The following is an 18,915-nucleotide window of genomic DNA, read 5'->3' on the forward strand; positions in this document are numbered from 1 at the left end:
AAAATCCACTAATCAGTCAAAGAGGATTGATCAATTCTTCAGGATGTTTTTGCATACCCAAACTAGTCCTTCGAGAAAATATTATCAATGTGTAACTTTGTCAAAAAAGTCCTTCGACATAATGCTTTCAATATATACTGAACAAAATAAGTTAAGGATCATGATCTATAAATTATTTGATTTACAACAAATTACAATATATTAAATTATAACTATATAATATCAATCTTTAAGAACTAAACAAACATTTTTTATTGTGTTTATCAAAAATCAATGAAGCGTTAACGTGCATTGGGATTAATTGTCACACAACCCCCAAAACAGAATGAAAAACAGCCTCGGTAAAGGATGGTAAATTCAGACGTAACCGTTTGCGCAGTGTTTTGATGTATTCAATATGCTGTATGTCCACCCCGTTCTTGAATAACGGAACGACAACGCCTCTGAATACTGCGGATAAGTCTCCGGAAGAAGATTTGCGGCAATCTAGCCCATTCCTCGACGAGTGCTGCAGAAAGCTCCTCGCGGTTCCTAGGGAGTACTGGGCGCGCTGAAATGGCTTGCTGTAGCTTGTCCCAAGCATGTTCTATGGGATTCAAATCAGGTGAAAGACTCGGCCAGTCCATTCGCTCAATGGTTTCATTTTCCAGGTATTCTGTTACGACGCGAGCCCTGTGAGGTCTAGCATTATCGTCCATTAAAATAAAGTCATCACCGATAGCGCCTGCATACAACCTGACAATAGGATGCAGTATCTCATCTCGATATCTTATCCCTGTAAGATTTCCTGCGATAACGTGCAGGTCAGTTTTTCCGGTTATACTGATACCACCCCAAACCATCAATGAACCACTCCCGAAACGATCATGCTCAGCAACACAGCAATCTGCATAACGTTCACCAGTCGTACGCCAAACTCGTGTACGACCGTCATGAAAGTCTACACTAAAGCGCGACTCATCTGTAAAAAGAACAGGGGTCCAGTGACGCAGTTGCCAATTGACATGGTTTCGTGCCCATTGGAGTCCGGCTGTTCTGTGTCTTGGGGTCAGTTTGGGCCAAACTGCTGGTCGGAATGCTCGGATCTTAGCCGCATGGAGTCTGTTTCGGACTGTCTGTGGTGTTACTTGCACTCTTGTTGCTGTTTGAACGTCTGTATTTAGCCTAACAGCACTCTGAAATCTCTGTCGTTTTGCCATATTGACCAGATAACGGTCCTGACGAGCCGTGGTTGACCTCGGACGACCAGAACGTGGTCTCTCAGCAACAGTACCAGTATGTTGAAATCGATTCCATAATCGTGAAATGACACTTTGGGACACATTAAAGTGTGCAGCAACAGTTCTTTGAGTACTGTCAGACTGAAGCATACCTACAGCTTGGGCTGCCTCAAAGCCAGTTAAGTGACGTCTCATGGTTTGAAATGTCACAGGGTCATCAAAAAATATACACAACTTAAAACACGTATTCAAATTAACAATTTGGTTAACTTTCTGTATACCCTGAATCACTTTGTTTTTCACACTGTGTCGGCATAAAGTAAAGCATGAATTGGGCATGAATTGCACGACCCTACAGGTAGCATTTTCGTATCGATAAATTGTTAAAGAAAGTACGGTTGAACTATAACGTAAAAAATATATTATAATTGTTTTGGGAAAACAATCCAAAACCATGATCCTTAACTTATTTTGTCCAGTATAATTACTAAATTATTAATTGAGATTTATATGGAAGAGAGCAGTCATATATTAGAATTAAAATGTGAATAAAATAGTTCATGAAGTCTGTTTCTTTTTTAAACATTTTTTTTTCATTCATTAATTCATTCTTTCTTTATTTCATCCCAGACCTGGGGTGAATTACTTTGAAATGTAATGCATTACATTACAATTACTTTGGAATTTTTATCATTACAATTACAATTACCATTACTCTCATTTAGAAAAGTAATTAATTAAATTACAATTACTTTGCTAAAGTAATTAATTACATTGCACATTACATTTTATAAGAGAAAAACACAAAACGTATCACCACTCAATTTATACCTATAAATTAACTTTCACACTTTTTGCTCGATAATATGCTTTTCCTCAGATCTATGAATCGGAGTGGTATTTGGATTTTGGATTCATGTATCATGTTCATGTAGTTTACCAATCCAATCTACAGTTGACAAAGAAAGTGGATCAGAACACTTTCAATGCTGTAGTTTTGTTCAAACTCTGATGTTTAAGTTTCTCTGTTGTTTTTGTTTTTTAAATAAATGATTTATTGAACATTTCCCACTAGATGTTTTATGTAAACTAATATTTGATTAACAGATAATGCTATAAATGTATAAGGAGTATTAAAAACTTAATGAATTAATTAGCACTTCTAATTAGCTTAACAGGTATAATCAATGAAGCCATAAATTAAACACAAACAAAGGTGATAATTTTTTGTACTTAGATGTAGGGTTTAAATTTTGAGGCCTTAGCTACCAAAAAATGAATGATTGTCGATATATCAGTCTATATTTATATTTGGCCTTAGTTTCTTTTTGTGTCTACAATAAATCATACTGATCTTGTATCATGTTTACCAAGTCCATTTTACCAGATTGAAAAGGGAAAAAAAGTAGAAAAATATAATTTGTATCTTAATTTAACTGTAAATCTCACTATACCTGCATTAATATCACTTTTTTGTATCTTTCTTTAAAACCTGATGATTTCTTTTAATATTTTTCTTTGGTTCTCTTCAATTGATTTTACAATTGTCTTAATTGTCAAGAAGATTTCTATAATTAAAAGAATTATTTAGTTTGTCTATAAATTACCATTTAATAATATAAAAATATTGTAGGATATAGGATTTTAATTTTAAGACTCTAACATTATAAAAATAACTTCTCAGTGATATTTATTTGTTTCAGATTCAAAAATAAAAAGAGACTAATATATAAAATGTAATTGAAATGTAATTGAAAAGTAATTGGTCATTACAGACATTTTTTTAAAGTAATGCATTACATTACAATTACTTGTAATTGAAAGATGGATCCATTACACATTCAATTCAATTCAATAGTTTATTCTCTTAAACTGCACAACAGTATAGAGAAAATACAAACATAAATTATGTAAAATACAATACTAAACAGCATGCGTGAGAAAAATAAAATAAAACGATGAAAAATGACAGTGTCATAAATCAAGCAACCAACTCTCTCAATAATACACCCAATAGATTTACATAGTATAACTAGTTGAATTTTTGTTTTAGATTAAATAATGTTCGGACTCAAAACTTAAGTATTTGTATAGTATACATTAACCTGGAGGGGTAACTCTCTTAATATTAACTATAGTAATGAATTTACAAAGGTTATTGATAACAGATACTTTTTTACATGAAAATAACTTTGAAAACTTGAAAGTACTTGGTCGAGTTGTATATGTTGACGGGATTAACAGTTTTCTGCTATCATTTAGAGCTGGACACGACATAATATAATGGAATTCGTCTTCAATATCATTATTACATAAAGTACATAGTCTTTGGTTAGAGGGTATATTACTCCATCAGCCTATTTCTATGGGTAATTTATGATTACTGGTTCTAAATCTTGCTAATGTAATTATAGTATTAGTTGACACATCGATATTTAAATACTGTCTAGATGTAAAATTGCTGTTAGTGAACAATTTATAAATTTTGCCTTTACTCGATGCATCACAATTTGAATTCCAATTTTGTACGAATTGATCAATAAGTGTTTGCTTAATTATATTTAACAACCATTTTTCATTTTCTACATTTTGAGACATCCAGATATAATTCAAACCACATTCTTGTAAAATATTTTGTATGTATTCAATCCATTTAGAACTACAATTAACATTGTTGTACATTGATGAACTGTGTAAAAAATTATATAAAATGTGACATAGTTTTGTTTCTTTACATTTCAGCAGTTTTACCCAAAATTTTATCATTCTCATTTTAATATTAACACTCAGTGGATATCTACCAAGCTCGCCATAAACCATATATACATGTAGTTTGGAGTATATGTCTTAAGATGAAGTATAAGTTTACAAAATTTTAATTGAAGTTTCTCAATAATGTTTACATTTTCAAATCCCCATATCTCGCAACCATAAAGAAGGATAGGTATAACCATTTTATCAAACATATCAATTTGACAATCAATGGACAAATTCAATTCTCGTGCTTTTTTTATTATGGCGTACATAACTCTGGTTGCTCTTTGCACAGTATATTTTCTTGTACTATAAAATGATCCAGTTCTTGAAAAAAAAAGTCCTAAATATTTAAATTCTTTTACAATTTCAATCTCATTATTATTGTAAGTAAATACTACATTAGAAGATTGCCTGCCCTTACCAAAAATTAAAATTTTTGTTTTATCAACATTCACATGTAATTTCCATTTTTCACAATATTTTTGAAAGCAGTTGAGTTGATATTGAAGATCTTCCTTAGTTTCAGACATCAATACAGTATCACCTGCATAGAGCATGATCATAATTCTTAAGTATACATCTAACTTTTGTTCAATTTCTAAAGACAAAGTTTTTAATCCAATAACATTTTTTTCTATTAAGAATTCTTCTAAGTCATTTAGATAAAAAGCAAAGAGAAAAGGATTACACCCCATTACTTTGAAAAAATGTAATAATTACAATGCATTACCATTACACATTACCATTACCCCAGGTCTGTTTCATCCCATTGGAGGATTGGTCAATTCTTCAGGATGTTTTACGCATACTCAAACTTGTCCTTCGAGAAAATATTATCAATGCGTAACTTTGTCGAAAAGTCCTTCGACATAATGCTTTCGATATAATTAAAGGATTGTTAATTAAGATTTATATGAAAGAGAACAGTCATATATTAGTATTAAAATGTGAATAAAATAGTTCAAGCAGTCTGTTTCTTTTATACATTTTTTTTTCAAAACACAAAATGAAGGAAAGAAAAGCTTTTAATCATATTTTGTATTCAATAACAACAAACTGACTAAGTTTATTTTGATTGGATGATTTGCTAGGCACTACTATGTGTTGCGCTGATTGCAGCAGAGTGCAGTATGGTGCAGTTATACTTGTATTTTAGCAAGCACAACTAGTTAATGCCCTTTAGAAACATTCCCCACCATCCACCCTCTAAAGTCACCCTTTATATACAATTTCCAAAGGCGACTAAAAGTATGTTGCAAAATTTGCATAAGTCAGTTTCTTACAAAGTTCGATAATCAAATTATGCCCCTTTGAACAACGTAGACAAAACGATTATGCAAATGTTTAGGCAATATTAACGGATAACAAGTTGGTATACTATATAAGACTAGAGAGTCGCTCACTCATATTAAGTTTGGTCTTACATGCAGTGTGAGTTTTTCTCACTATTCAAATCCTGCTAAATGGCCAAGCATGTAGGCCTAGCTCTGAAAGCGCTCCTGATTGTACTACAATGGGCGCTTAATTTGTTTGATTGAGTCTCAAGATGTTCATTCGTCAGTCAGACAGGAAAATTCCTATTTATTTTAATGTTTAGTCCTAACATAATAAAGATAGAACAAATATGTGGGTTTTTTTTAAAGTAGACAATATACGTCAAGCAATTACAATGAGATGCATTGCAGCACTGCACTACTTGATGTCTTTATTTAAGAGCATCCAGTCTGTCCCTAACTTTTTTAAAAAGAAAAAAATTAAAAAGATTTTGTGTCAACTTTATCTTCAATGCATAAAATCATGTAAAACAAAACTGGACTTATGAATCTTTGATTAACATTCCATTGTAGTGCAGTGCAACATAAGTATAGTTTAATTCTATGAAGATAAGAAGCATTAATAGATTGCTTGCAAATAAATATAAAATTACTCATCAGTCAAAGAGGAGTGTTGATTTCTTCAGAATATTTTTCACTTAACCAAACTAGTCGTTCGATAAAAAATTATCAGTACTTATAGAACTTTGTCGAAAGAGTTCCCCAACATAACTAAGTGATGGAGACTGTTAATTGAGATTTGTATGAAAGAGGACATGCAGTCATATATCAATTAAAAAATAAATACAATATTTTATCCAGTCTGTTTTTTTTTTAACTTTTTAAAAATAGAATCCATCCAGAATTTTAATTAATTTGATTTGAATGAAATAAAATCCATCCAACTGTTATTTCAAAACATAAAATAAAAAAATAATAAAGTTTGAATTGGAAATGCATTGCAATAAAGTGTAGTCAAATTCTTATAAAGAAAAAAATATATATATTCTCTCACAAATAAAAAAAAAACACTTATCAGTCAAAGAGGATTGATCATTTCTTCAGGATGTTTTACGCATACCCAAACTAGTCCTTCGATAAAATAATATCAATGCTTAACTTTGTCGAAAAGTCCTTCGACATAATTGTTGGATATTTAATTGAGATTTCTATGAAAGACAACCGTCATATATTAGTAAAATGTGAATAAAATAGTTTATGGAGTCTTGCAAAATAATTTTTGGATTGTTAATTGAGATTTATATGAAATTTAAAGTGTACACTGTAAGTGCGTTCCAATAAAGTGTAGTCAAATTCTTATAAAGAAAAAAATATATATATTCTCTCACAAATAAAAAAAAACAAACACTAATCAGTCAAAGAGGATTGATCATTTCTTCAGGATGTTTTACGCATACTCAAACTTGTCCTTCAATAAAATATTATCAATGCGTAACTTTGTCGAAAAAGTGCTTCAACATAATGCATTCAATATAATTACTTGATTGTTAATTGAGGTTTATATGAAAGAGAACAGTCATATGTTAGCATTAAAATGTGAATAAAATAGTTCATGAAGTCTGTTTCTTTTTTAAACATTTTCTTCATTCATTAATTCATTCATTCATTCTTTCTTTCTTTATTTCATCCCATTGGAGGATTGATAATTTCTTCAGGATGTTTTATGCATACTCAAACTTGTCCTTCGATAACATATTATCAATGCGTAACTTTGTTGAAAAGCCCTTCGACATAATGCTTTCGATATAATTAAAGGATTGTTATTTAAGATTTATATGAAAGAGAACAGTCATATATTAGTATCAAAATGTGAATAAAATAGTTCATGCAGTCTGTTTCTCTTTTATACATTTTTTTTCAAAACACAAAATGAAGAAAAAAAGCTTTTAATCATATTTTCAATTAATGAGTCTAATTACAACAAACTGATTAAGTTTATTTTGATTGGATGATTTGTTAGGCACTACTATGTATTGAACTGATTGCAGCAGAGTGCAGTATGGTGCAGTTATACTTGCATTTTAGCAAGCACAACTAGTTAATGCCCTTTAGAAACATTCCCCTCCATTCACCCTCCAAAGTCACCCTTTATATACAATTTCCACAGGCGGCTAAAAGTGTGTTGCAAAATTTGCATAAGTCAGTTTCTTACAAAGTTCGATAATCAAATTATGCCCCTTTGAACAACGTAGACAAAACGATTATGTAAATGTTTAGGCAATATTAACGGATAACAAGTTGGTATACTATATAAGACTAGGGAGTTGCTCACTCATGTAAAGTTTGCTCTTACATGCAGTGTGAGTTTCTCTCACTATTCAAATACTGCTAAATGGCCAAGCATGTAGGCTTAGCTCTGAAAGCGCTCTTGATTGTTCTTCAATGGGCGCTAAATTTGTTTGAATAAGTCTCAAGATGTTCATTCGTCAGTCAGACAGGAAAATTCCTATTTATTCTAATATTTAGGCCTAACTTAATAAAGATAGACCAAATATGTTTTTTAAAAGTAGACAATATACGTCAAGCAATTACAATGAGATGCATTGCAGCACTGCACTACTTGATGTCTTTATTTAAGAGCATCCAGTCTGTCCCTAACTTTTTTAAAAAGAAAAAAATTAAAAAGATTTTGTGTCAACTTTATCTTCAATGCATAAAATCATGTAAAACAAAACTGGACTTATGAATCTTTGATTAACATTCCATTGTAGTGCAGTGCAACATAAGTATAGTTTAATTCTATGAAGATAAGAAGCATTAATAGATTGCTTGCAAATAAATATAAAATTACTCATCAGTCAAACAGGAGTGCTGATTTCTTCAGAATATTTTTCACTTAACCAAACTAGTCGTTCGATAAAAAAATTATCAGTACTTATAGAACTTTGTCGAAAGAGTCCCCCAACATAACTAAGTGATGGAGACTGTTAATTGAGATTTGTATGAAAGAGGACATGCAGTCATATATCAATTAAAAAATAAATACAATATTTTATCCAGTCTGTTTTTTTTTAACTTTTTAAAAATAGAATCCATTCAGAATTTTAATTAATTTGATTTGAATGAAATAAAATCCATCCAACTGTTATTTCAAAACATAAAATAAAAAAATAATAAAGTTTGAATTGGAAATGCATTGCAATAAAGTGTAGTCAAATTCTTATAAAGAAAAAAATATATATATTCTCTCACAAATAAAAAAAAAACACTTATCAGTCAAAGAGGATTGATCATTTCTTCAGGATGTTTTACGCATACCCAAACTAGTCCTTCGATAAAATATTATCAATGCTTAACTTTGTCGAAAAGTCCTTCGACATAATTGTTGGATATTTAATTGAGATTTCTATGAAAGACAACCGTCATATATTAGTAAAATGTGAATAAAATAGTTTATGGAGTCTTGCAAAATAATTTTTGGATTGTTAATTGAGATTTATATGAAATTTAAAGTGTACACTGTAAGTGCGTTCCAATAAAGTGTAGTCAAATTCTTATAAAGAAAAAAATATATATATTCTCTCACAAATAAAAAAAAAACAAACACTAATCAGTCAAAGAGGATTGATCATTTCTTCAGGATGTTTTACGCATACTCAAACTTGTCCTTCAATAAAATATTATCAATGCGTAACTTTGTCGAAAAAGTGCTTCAACATAATGCATTCAATATAATTACTTGATTGTTAATTGAGGTTTATATGAAAGAGAACAGTCATATATTAGCATTAAAATGTGAATAAAATAGTTCATGAAGTCTGTTTCTTTTTTAAACATTTTCTTCATTCATTAATTCATTCATTCATTCTTTCTTTCTTTATTTCATCCCATTGGAGGATTGATAATTTCTTCAGGATGTTTTATGCATACTCAAACTTGTCCTTCGATAACATATTATCAATGCGTAACTTTGTTGAAAAGCCCTTCGACATAATGCTTTCGATATAATTAAAGGATTGTTATTTAAGATTTATATGAAAGAGAACAGTCATATATTAGTATCAAAATGTGAATAAAATAGTTCATGCAGTCTGTTTCTCTTTTATACATTTTTTTTCAAAACACAAAATGAAGAAAAAAAGCTTTTAATCATATTTTCAATTAATGAGTCTAATTACAACAAACTGATTAAGTTTATTTTGATTGGATGATTTGTTAGGCACTACTATGTATTGAACTGATTGCAGCAGAGTGCAGTATGGTGCAGTTATACTTGTATTTTAGCAAGCACAACTAGTTAATGCCCTTTAGAAACATTCCCCACCATCCACCCTCCAAAGTCACCCTTTATATACAATTTCCACAGGCGGCTAAAAGTGTGTTGCAAAATTTGCATAAGTCAGTTTCTTACAAAGTTCGATAATCAAATTATGCCCCTTTGAACAACGTAGACAAAACGATTATGTAAATGTTTAGGCAATATTAACGGATAACAAGTTGGTATACTATATAAGACTAGGGAGATGCTCACTCATGTTAAGTTTGCTCTTACATGCAGTGTGAGTTTCTCTCACTATTCAAATACTGCTAAATGGCCAAGCATGCAGGCTTAGCTCTGAAAGCGCTCTTGATTGTTCTTCAATGGGCGCTTAATTTGTTTGAATGAGTCTCAAGATGTTCATTCGTCAGTCAGACAGGAAAATTCCTATTTATTCTAATATTTAGGCCTAACTTAATAAAGATAGACCAAATATGTTTTTTAAAAGTAGACAATATACGTCAAGCAATTACAATGAGATGCATTGCAGCACTGCACTACTTGATGTCTTTATTTAAGAGCATCCAGTCTGTCCCTAACTTTTTTAAAAAGAAAAAAATTAAAAAGATTTTGTGTCAACTTTATCTTCAATGCATAAAATCATGTAAAACAAAACTGGACTTATGAATCTTTGATTGACATTCCATTGTAGTGCAGTGCAACATAAGTATAGTTTAATTCTATGAAGATAAGAAGCATTGATAGATTGCTTGCAAATAAATATAAAATTACTCATCAGTCAAACAGGAGTGCTGATTTCTTCAGAATATTTTTCACTTAACCAAACTAGTCGTTCGATAAAAAATTATCAGTACTTATAGAACTTTGTCGAAAGAGTCCCCCAACATAACTAAGTGATGGAGACTGTTAATTGAGATTTGTATGAAAGAGGACATGCAGTCATATATCAATTAAAAAATAAATACAATATTTTATCCAGTCTGTTTTTTTTTTAACTTTTTAAAAATAGAATCCATTCAGAATTTTAATTAATTTGATTTGAATGAAATAAAATCCATCCAACTGTTATTTCAAAACATAAAATAAAAAATAATGAAGTTTGAATTGGAAATGCATTGCAATAAAGTGTAGTCAAATTCTTATAAAGAAAAAAATATATATATTCTCTCACAAATAAAAAAAAACACTTATCAGTCAAAGAGGATTGATCATTTCTTCAGGATGTTTTACGCATACCCAAACTAGTCCTTCGATAAAATAATATCAATGCTTAACTTTGTCGAAAAGTCCTTCGACATAATTGTTGGATATTTAATTGAGATTTCTATGAAAGACAACCGTCATATATTAGTAAAATGTGAATAAAATAGTTTATGGAGTCTTGCAAAATAATTTTTGGATTGTTAATTGAGATTTATATGAAATTTAAAGTGTACACTGTAAGTGCGTTCCAATAAAGTGTAGTCAAATTCTTATAAAGAAAAAAATATATATATTCTCTCACAAATAAAAAAAAAAACCCACTTATCAGTCAAAGAGGATTGATCATTTCTTCAGGATGTTTTACGCATACTCAAACTTGTCCTTCAATAAAATATTATCAATGCGTAACTTTGTCGAAAAAGTGCTTCAACATAATGCATTCAATATAATTACTTGATTGTTAATTGAGGTTTATATGAAAGAGAAAAGTCATATATTAGCATTAAAATGTGAATAAAATAGTTCATGAAGTCTGTTTCTTTTTTAAACATTTTCTTCATTCATTAATTCATTCATTCATTCTTTCTTTCTTTATTTCATCCCATTGGAGGATTGATAATTTCTTCAGGATGTTTTATGCATACTCAAACTTGTCCTTCGATAACATATTATCAATGCGTAACTTTGTTGAAAAGCCCTTCGACATAATGCTTTCGATATAATTAAAGGATTGTTATTTAAGATTTATATGAAAGAGAACAGTCATATATTAGTATCAAAATGTGAATAAAATAGTTCATGCAGTCTGTTTCTCTTTTATACATTTTTTTTCAAAACACAAAATGAAGAAAAAAAGCTTTTAATCATATTTTCAATTAATGAGTCTAATTACAACAAACTGATTAAGTTTATTTTGAATGGATGATTTGTTAGGCACTACTATGTATTGAACTGATTGCAGCAGAGTGCAGTAAGGTGCAGTTATACTTGTATTTTAGCAAGCACAACTAGTTAATGCCCTTTAGAAACATTCCCCACCATCCACCCTCCAAAGTCACCCTTTATATACAATTTCCACAGGCGGCTAAAAGTGTGTTGCAAAATTTGCATAAGTCAGTTTCTTACAAAGTTCGATAATCAAATTATGCCCCTTTGAACAACGTAGACAAAACGATTATGTAAATGTTTAGGCAATATTAACGGATAACAAGTTGGTATACTATATAAGACTAGGGAGTTGCTCACTCATGTTAAGTTTGCTCTTACATGCAGTGTGAGTTTCTCTCACTACTCAAATACTGCTAAATGGCCAAGCATGCAGGCTTAGCTCTGAAAGCGCTCTTGATTGTTCTTCAATGGGCGCTTAATTTGTTTGAATGAGTCTCAAGATGTTCATTCGTCAGTCAGACAGGAAAATTCCTATTTATTCTAATATTTAGGCCTAACTTAATAAAGATAGACCAAATATGTTTTTTAAAAGTAGACAATATACGTCAAGCAATTACAATGAGATGCATTGCAGCACTGCACTACTTGATGTCTTTATTTAAGAGCATCCAGTCTGTCCCTAACTTTTTTAAAAAGAAAAAAATTAAAAAGATTTTGTGTCAACTTTATCTTCAATGCATAAAATCATGTAAAACAAAACTGGACTTATGAATCTTTGATTGACATTCCATTGTAGTGCAGTGCAACATAAGTATAGTTTAATTCTATGAAGATAAGAAGCATTAATAGATTGCTTGCAAATAAATATAAAATTACTCATCAGTCAAACAGGAGTGCTGATTTCTTCAGAATATTTTTCACTTAACCAAACTAGTCGTTCGATAAAAAATTATCAGTACTTATAGAACTTTGTCGAAAGAGTCCCCCAACATAACTAAGTGATGGAGACTGTTAATTGAGATTTGTATGAAAGAGGACATGCAGTCATATATCAATTAAAAAATAAATACAATATTTTATCCAGTCTGTTTTTTTTTTAACTTTTTAAAAATAGAATCCATTCAGAATTTTAATTAATTTGATTTGAATGAAATAAAATCCATCCAACTGTTATTTCAAAACATAAAATAAAAAATAATGAAGTTTGAATTGGAAATGCATTGCAATAAAGTGTAGTCAAATTCTTATAAAGAAAAAAATATATATATTCTCTCACAAATAAAAAAAAAACACTTATCAGTCAAAGAGGATTGATCATTTCTTCAGGATGTTTTACGCATACCCAAACTAGTCCTTCGATAAAATAATATCAATGCTTAACTTTGTCGAAAAGTCCTTCAACATAATTGTTGGATATTTAATTGAGATTTCTATGAAAGACAACCGTCATATATTAGTAAAATGTGAATAAAATAGTTTATGGAGTCTTGCAAAATAATTTTTGGATTGTTAATTGAGATTTATATGAAATTTAAAGTGTACACTGTAAGTGCGTTCCAATAAAGTGTAGTCAAATTCTTATAAAGAAAAAAATATATATATTCTCTCACAAATAAAAAAAAAACAAACACTAATCAGTCAAAGAGGATTGATCATTTCTTCAGGATGTTTTACGCATACTCAAACTTGTCCTTCAATAAAATATTATCAATGCGTAACTTTGTCGAAAAAGTGCTTCAACATAATGCATTCAGTATAATTACTTGATTGTTAATTGAGGTTTATATGAAAGAGAAAAGTCATATATTAGCATTAAAATGTGAATAAAATAGTTCATGAAGTCTGTTTCTTTTTTAAACATTTTCTTCATTCATTAATTCATTCATTCATTCTTTCTTTCTTTATTTCATCCCATTGGAGGATTGATAATTTCTTCAGGATGTTTTATGCATACTCAAACTTGTCCTTCGATAACATATTATCAATGCGTAACTTTGTTGAAAAGCCCTTCGACATAATGCTTTCGATATAATTAAAGGATTGTTATTTAAGATTTATATGAAAGAGAACAGTCATATATTAGTATCAAAATGTGAATAAAATAGTTCATGCAGTCTGTTTCTCTTTTATACATTTTTTTTCAAAACACAAAATGAAGAAAAAAAGCTTTTAATCATATTTTCAATTAATTTAATTACAACAAACTGATTAAGTTTATTTTGAATGGATGATTTGTTAGGCACTACTATGTATTGAACTGATTGCAGCAGAGTGCAGTATGGTGCAGTTATACTTGTATTTTAGCAAGCACAACTAGTTAATGCCCTTTAGAAACATTCCCCACCATCCACCCTCCAAAGTCACCCTTTATATACAATTTCCACAGGCGGCTAAAAGTGTGTTGCAAAATTTGCATAAGTCAGTTTCTTACAAAGTTCGATAATCAAATTATGCCCCTTTGAACAACGTAGACAAAACGATTATGTAAATGTTTAGGCAATATTAACGGATAACAAGTTGGTATACTATATAAGACTAGGGAGTTGCTCACTCATGTTAAGTTTGCTCTTACATGCAGTGTGAGTTTCTCTCACTATTCAAATACTGCTAAATGGCCAAGCATGCAGGCTTAGCTCTGAAAGCGCTCTTGATTGTTCTTCAATGGGCGCTTAATTTGTTTGAATGAGTCTCAAGATGTTCATTCGTCAGTCAGACAGGAAAATTCCTATTTATTCTAATATTTAGGCCTAACTTAATAAAGATAGACCAAATATGTTTTTTAAAAGTAGACAATATACGTCAAGCAATTACAATGAAATGCATTGCAGCACTGCACTACTTGATGTCTTTATTTAAGAGCATTCAGTCTGTCCCTAAACTTTTAAAAAGAACAAAATTAAAAAGATTTTGTGTCAACTTTATCTTCAATGCATAAAATCATGTAAAACAAAACTGGACTTATGAATCTTTGATTAACAGTCCATTGTAGTGCAGTGCAACATAAGTATAGTTTAATTCTATGAAGATAAGAAGCATTAATAGAGTGCTTGCAAATAAATATAAAATTACGCATCAGTCAAACAGGAGTGCTGATTTCTTCAGAATATTTTTCACTTAACCAAACTAGTCATTGGATAAAAAATTATCAGTACTTATAGAACTTTGTCGAAAGAGTCCCCCAACCTAACTAAGTGATGGAGACTGTTAATTGAGATTTGTATGAAAGAGGACATGCAGTCATATATCAATTAAAAAATAAATACAATATTTTATCCAGTCTGTTTTTTTTTTAACTTTTTAAAAATAGAATCAATTCAGAATTTTAATTAATTTGATTTGAATGAAATAAAATCCATCCAACTGTTATTTCAAAACATAAAATAAAAAAAATAATAAAGTTTAAAGTGGAAATGCATTGCAATAAAGTGTAGTCAAATTCTTATGAAGAAAATATATATATATATTCTCTCACAAATAAAAAAAAAACACTTATCAGTCAAAGAGGATTGATCATTTCTTCAGGATGTTTTAGGCATACCCAAACTAGTCCTTCGATAAAATATATATAACTTTGTCAAAAAGTCCTTCAACATAATTGTTGGATATTTAATTGAGATTTATATGAAAGACAACCGTCATATATTAGTAAAATGTGAATAAAATAGTTTATGGAGTCTTGCAAAATAATTTTTGGATTGTTAATTGAGATTTATATGAAATTTAAAGTGTACACTGTAAGTGCGTTCCAATAAAGTGTAGTCAAATTCTTTAAAGAAAAAAATATATATATTCTGTAACAAATAAAAAAAAAAAAACACTAATCAGTCATAAGAGGATGATCATTTCTTCAGGATGTTTTACGTCTACTCAAACTTGTCCTTCAATAAAATATTAAAAAGTAACTTGTGTCAAAAAGTGCTTCAACATAATGCATTAATATAATTACTTGATTGTTAATTGAGGTTTATATGAAAGAGAAAAGTCATATATTAGCATTAAAATGTGAATAAAATAATTCATGAAGTCTGTTTCTTTTTTAAACATTTTCTTCATTCATTAATTCATTCATTCATTCTTTAAAATTCTTTATTTCATCCCATTGGAGGATTGATAATTTCTTCAGGATGTTTTTCATACTCAAACTTGTCCTTCGATAACATATTATCAATACTTATAGTAACTTTGTTGAAAAGCCCTTCAACATAATGCTTTCGATATAATTAAAGGATTGTTATTTAAGATTTATATGAAAGAGAACAGTCATATATAAGTTCAAAAAATAAAATAGTTCATGCAGTCTGTTTCTCTTTTATACATTTTTTTTCAAAACACAAAATGAAGAAAAAAGAATTTTAATCATATTTTCAATTTGAGTCTAATTACAACAAACTGATTAGTTTATTTTGACATGGATGATTTGTTAAAAACTATAATGTATTAAATTGAGCAGAGTGCAGTATGGTGCAGTTATACTTGTATTATAGCAAGCACAAAGTTAATATATATATTATCCACCCTCCAAAGTCACCCTTTATATACAATTTCCACAGGCGGCTAAAAGTGTGTTGCAAAATTTGCATAAGTCAGTTACAAAGTTCGATAATCAAATTATGCCCCTTTGAACAATAGACAAAACGATTATGTAAATGTTTAGGCAATATTAACGGATAACAAGTTGGTATACTATATAAGATTGTTAAGGGAGTTGCTATCATGTTAAGTTTGCTCTTACATGCAGTGTGAGTTTCTCTCACTATTCAAATACTGCTAAATGGCCAAGCATGCAAGGCTTATCTGAAAGCGCTCTTGATTGTTCTTCAATGGGCGCTTAATTTGTTTGAATGAGTCTCAAGATGTTCATTCGTCAGTCAGACAGGAAAATTCCTATTCTAATATTTAGGCCTAACTTAATAAAGTAGACCAAATATGTTTTTTAAAAGTAGACAATATACGTCAAGCAATTACAATGAGATGCATTGCAGCACTGCACTACTTGATGTCTTTATTTAAGAGCATCCAGTCTGTCCCTAACTTTTTTAAAAAGAAAAAAATTAAAAAGATTTTGTGTCAACTTTATCTTCAATGCATAAAATCATGTAAAACAAAACTGGACTTATGAATCTTTGATTGACATTCCATTGTAGTGCAGTGCAACATAAGTATAGTTTAATTCTATGAAGATAAGAAGCATTAATAGATTGCTTGCAAATAAATATAAAATTACTCATCAGTCAAACAGGAGTGCTGATTTCTTCAGAATATTTTTCACTTAACCAAACTAGTCGTTCGATAAAAAATTATCAGTACTTATAGAACTTTGTCGAAAGAGTCCCCCAACATAACTAAGTGATGGAGACTGTTAACTGAGATTTGTATGAAAGAGGACATGCAGTCATATATCAATTAAAAAATAAATACAATATTTTATCCAGTCTGTTTTTTTTTTAACTTTTTAAAAATAGAATCCATTCAGAATTTTAATTAATTTGATTTGAATGAAATAAAATCCATCCAACTGTTATTTCAAAACATAAAATAAAAAATAATGAAGTTTGAATTGGAAATGCATTGCAATAAAGTGTAGTCAAATTCTTATAAAGAAAAAAATATATATATTCTCTCACAAATAAAAAAAAAACACTTATCAGTCAAAGAGGATTGAAAAATATCAAGTTATTCTACGATTGCCTGGTAAATTAAAAGAAAACTTTCAAAAAGTAACCTTGATAGTACTCAAGAATCTGTTTATTTTTGAGCACTTCCTTTAATTTTCATTGATTTTTTTTTCGAAAAAAAGTGGGAATGATATCTTTTTTTTTCCATTTTGGTCTTACTTGAGGTAGAGGTAGCATGTCCTCTGGTACTCTTGCTGGTCGACAGGCCAACACAGTCAAAATTCTCTCTATCCGCTTTTCTCTGTTCATTATTTCGCCGAAGATTGCTTCCTGGAGAACAAAAGTACTTCTTCTAGCTATTGAATTTCTTCACTAATTTTGTGTAAACAAAACTATATTATGACGTCATATGCCATCGTTAAAGACCTCGAGCTTGACGTAACAATGCATCTGAATTTTAGAAATTAAACTTTTTTCGTTAAAAAAAATCCAAACAAACTACTTTAATCAAGATGTTACTTTTGATTGATTAAAAGTAAATTATCATATAACGTCTGGTCAGTTGGTTTAGGGTCTTTAGGTAGCTGTAGATCTGTAGCGTTATGGTTTTATATACTTGTCTTTGACCATAACGCTACAGAGTCCGTAATGCAAAAAAGGTGCAATTTACGGCGCAATATTTAATGCGCTTTGGGGGAGAATTTGCCACTTCTAGCATTGGTTAATCAACTACCTTTCACCCTCTAATTCTAGACACATTTTGCAGCCAAAATTTAAATTTTATCCACCTCCCAACCATTTATAATTGTTTCTAAAGACAATAAACTCGTTTGAAGTGAATTTGTAGCAATCTAACACATATTTTTAATCAAGTGAGTTCATCACTTGTTAAGACGACTATAAAGGGTTGGGTGATGGACAAAATATATAGATTAGTTAAATAATGTGTCTAGAATTAGGGTGTGAAAGGTAGCTTATTGACCTTATGCTGGAAAGTGGAGAAAACCCAAAAGTGCGCAAAAAATATTGCGCCGTAAATTGCACCTTCTTTGCATTATGGGATCTGTAGCGTTATGGCCAAAGACACGTATATAAAACCATAACGCTACAGATCTGCAGCTAGGTATTTAGGCTAATGAATAGGGAAATTTTATCTTCGGTCAGTTTTGGGTGAATGTTATTTTGCTTTACAGCTCCTAATGAGTTATCGAAGACTATTAGAATAATTCTAATCTACTAAATTGCAACTCCTAAGAAAAGTAGCTGTTTCATTCTATTACACATAATATTGGCATACGTTGATAAATTAATATCTTTGAAAATGTAACATTCTTGAAATATTTACAATGAATCTACTCACTATTTCGTTGTCCATATCAATGGCTTGAAAATCGCAAACAAACCAGTATTGTGACGCCATAATGAAGTCATCGTAACATGACCTCAGTCTGGCCTAAGAACTAAAGTATATTCCTTATAGAAGTGCACCTTCGGAATAATTAAAATTTTTCACACACCCCTCCTCCTTATATCTGACAAAACAAAAACATAAGAAATACAAGAATTTACATTGCAAGTTTATTGACAATTTATCTTTCATTTTAGAATAATAAAAACGTAAATTCAAATTCAGATGATAAAAATTGTTTGATTTGTGAGACACTGAGCATCTATTTTTT

This window comes from Saccostrea cucullata, unplaced genomic scaffold (genome assembly GCF_032062105.1).
Source record: "Saccostrea cucullata isolate Sc308-1 unplaced genomic scaffold, CSIRO_AGI_Scuc_v1 ctg10, whole genome shotgun sequence".
Classification (NCBI taxonomy): domain Eukaryota; kingdom Metazoa; phylum Mollusca; class Bivalvia; order Ostreida; family Ostreidae; genus Saccostrea; species Saccostrea cuccullata.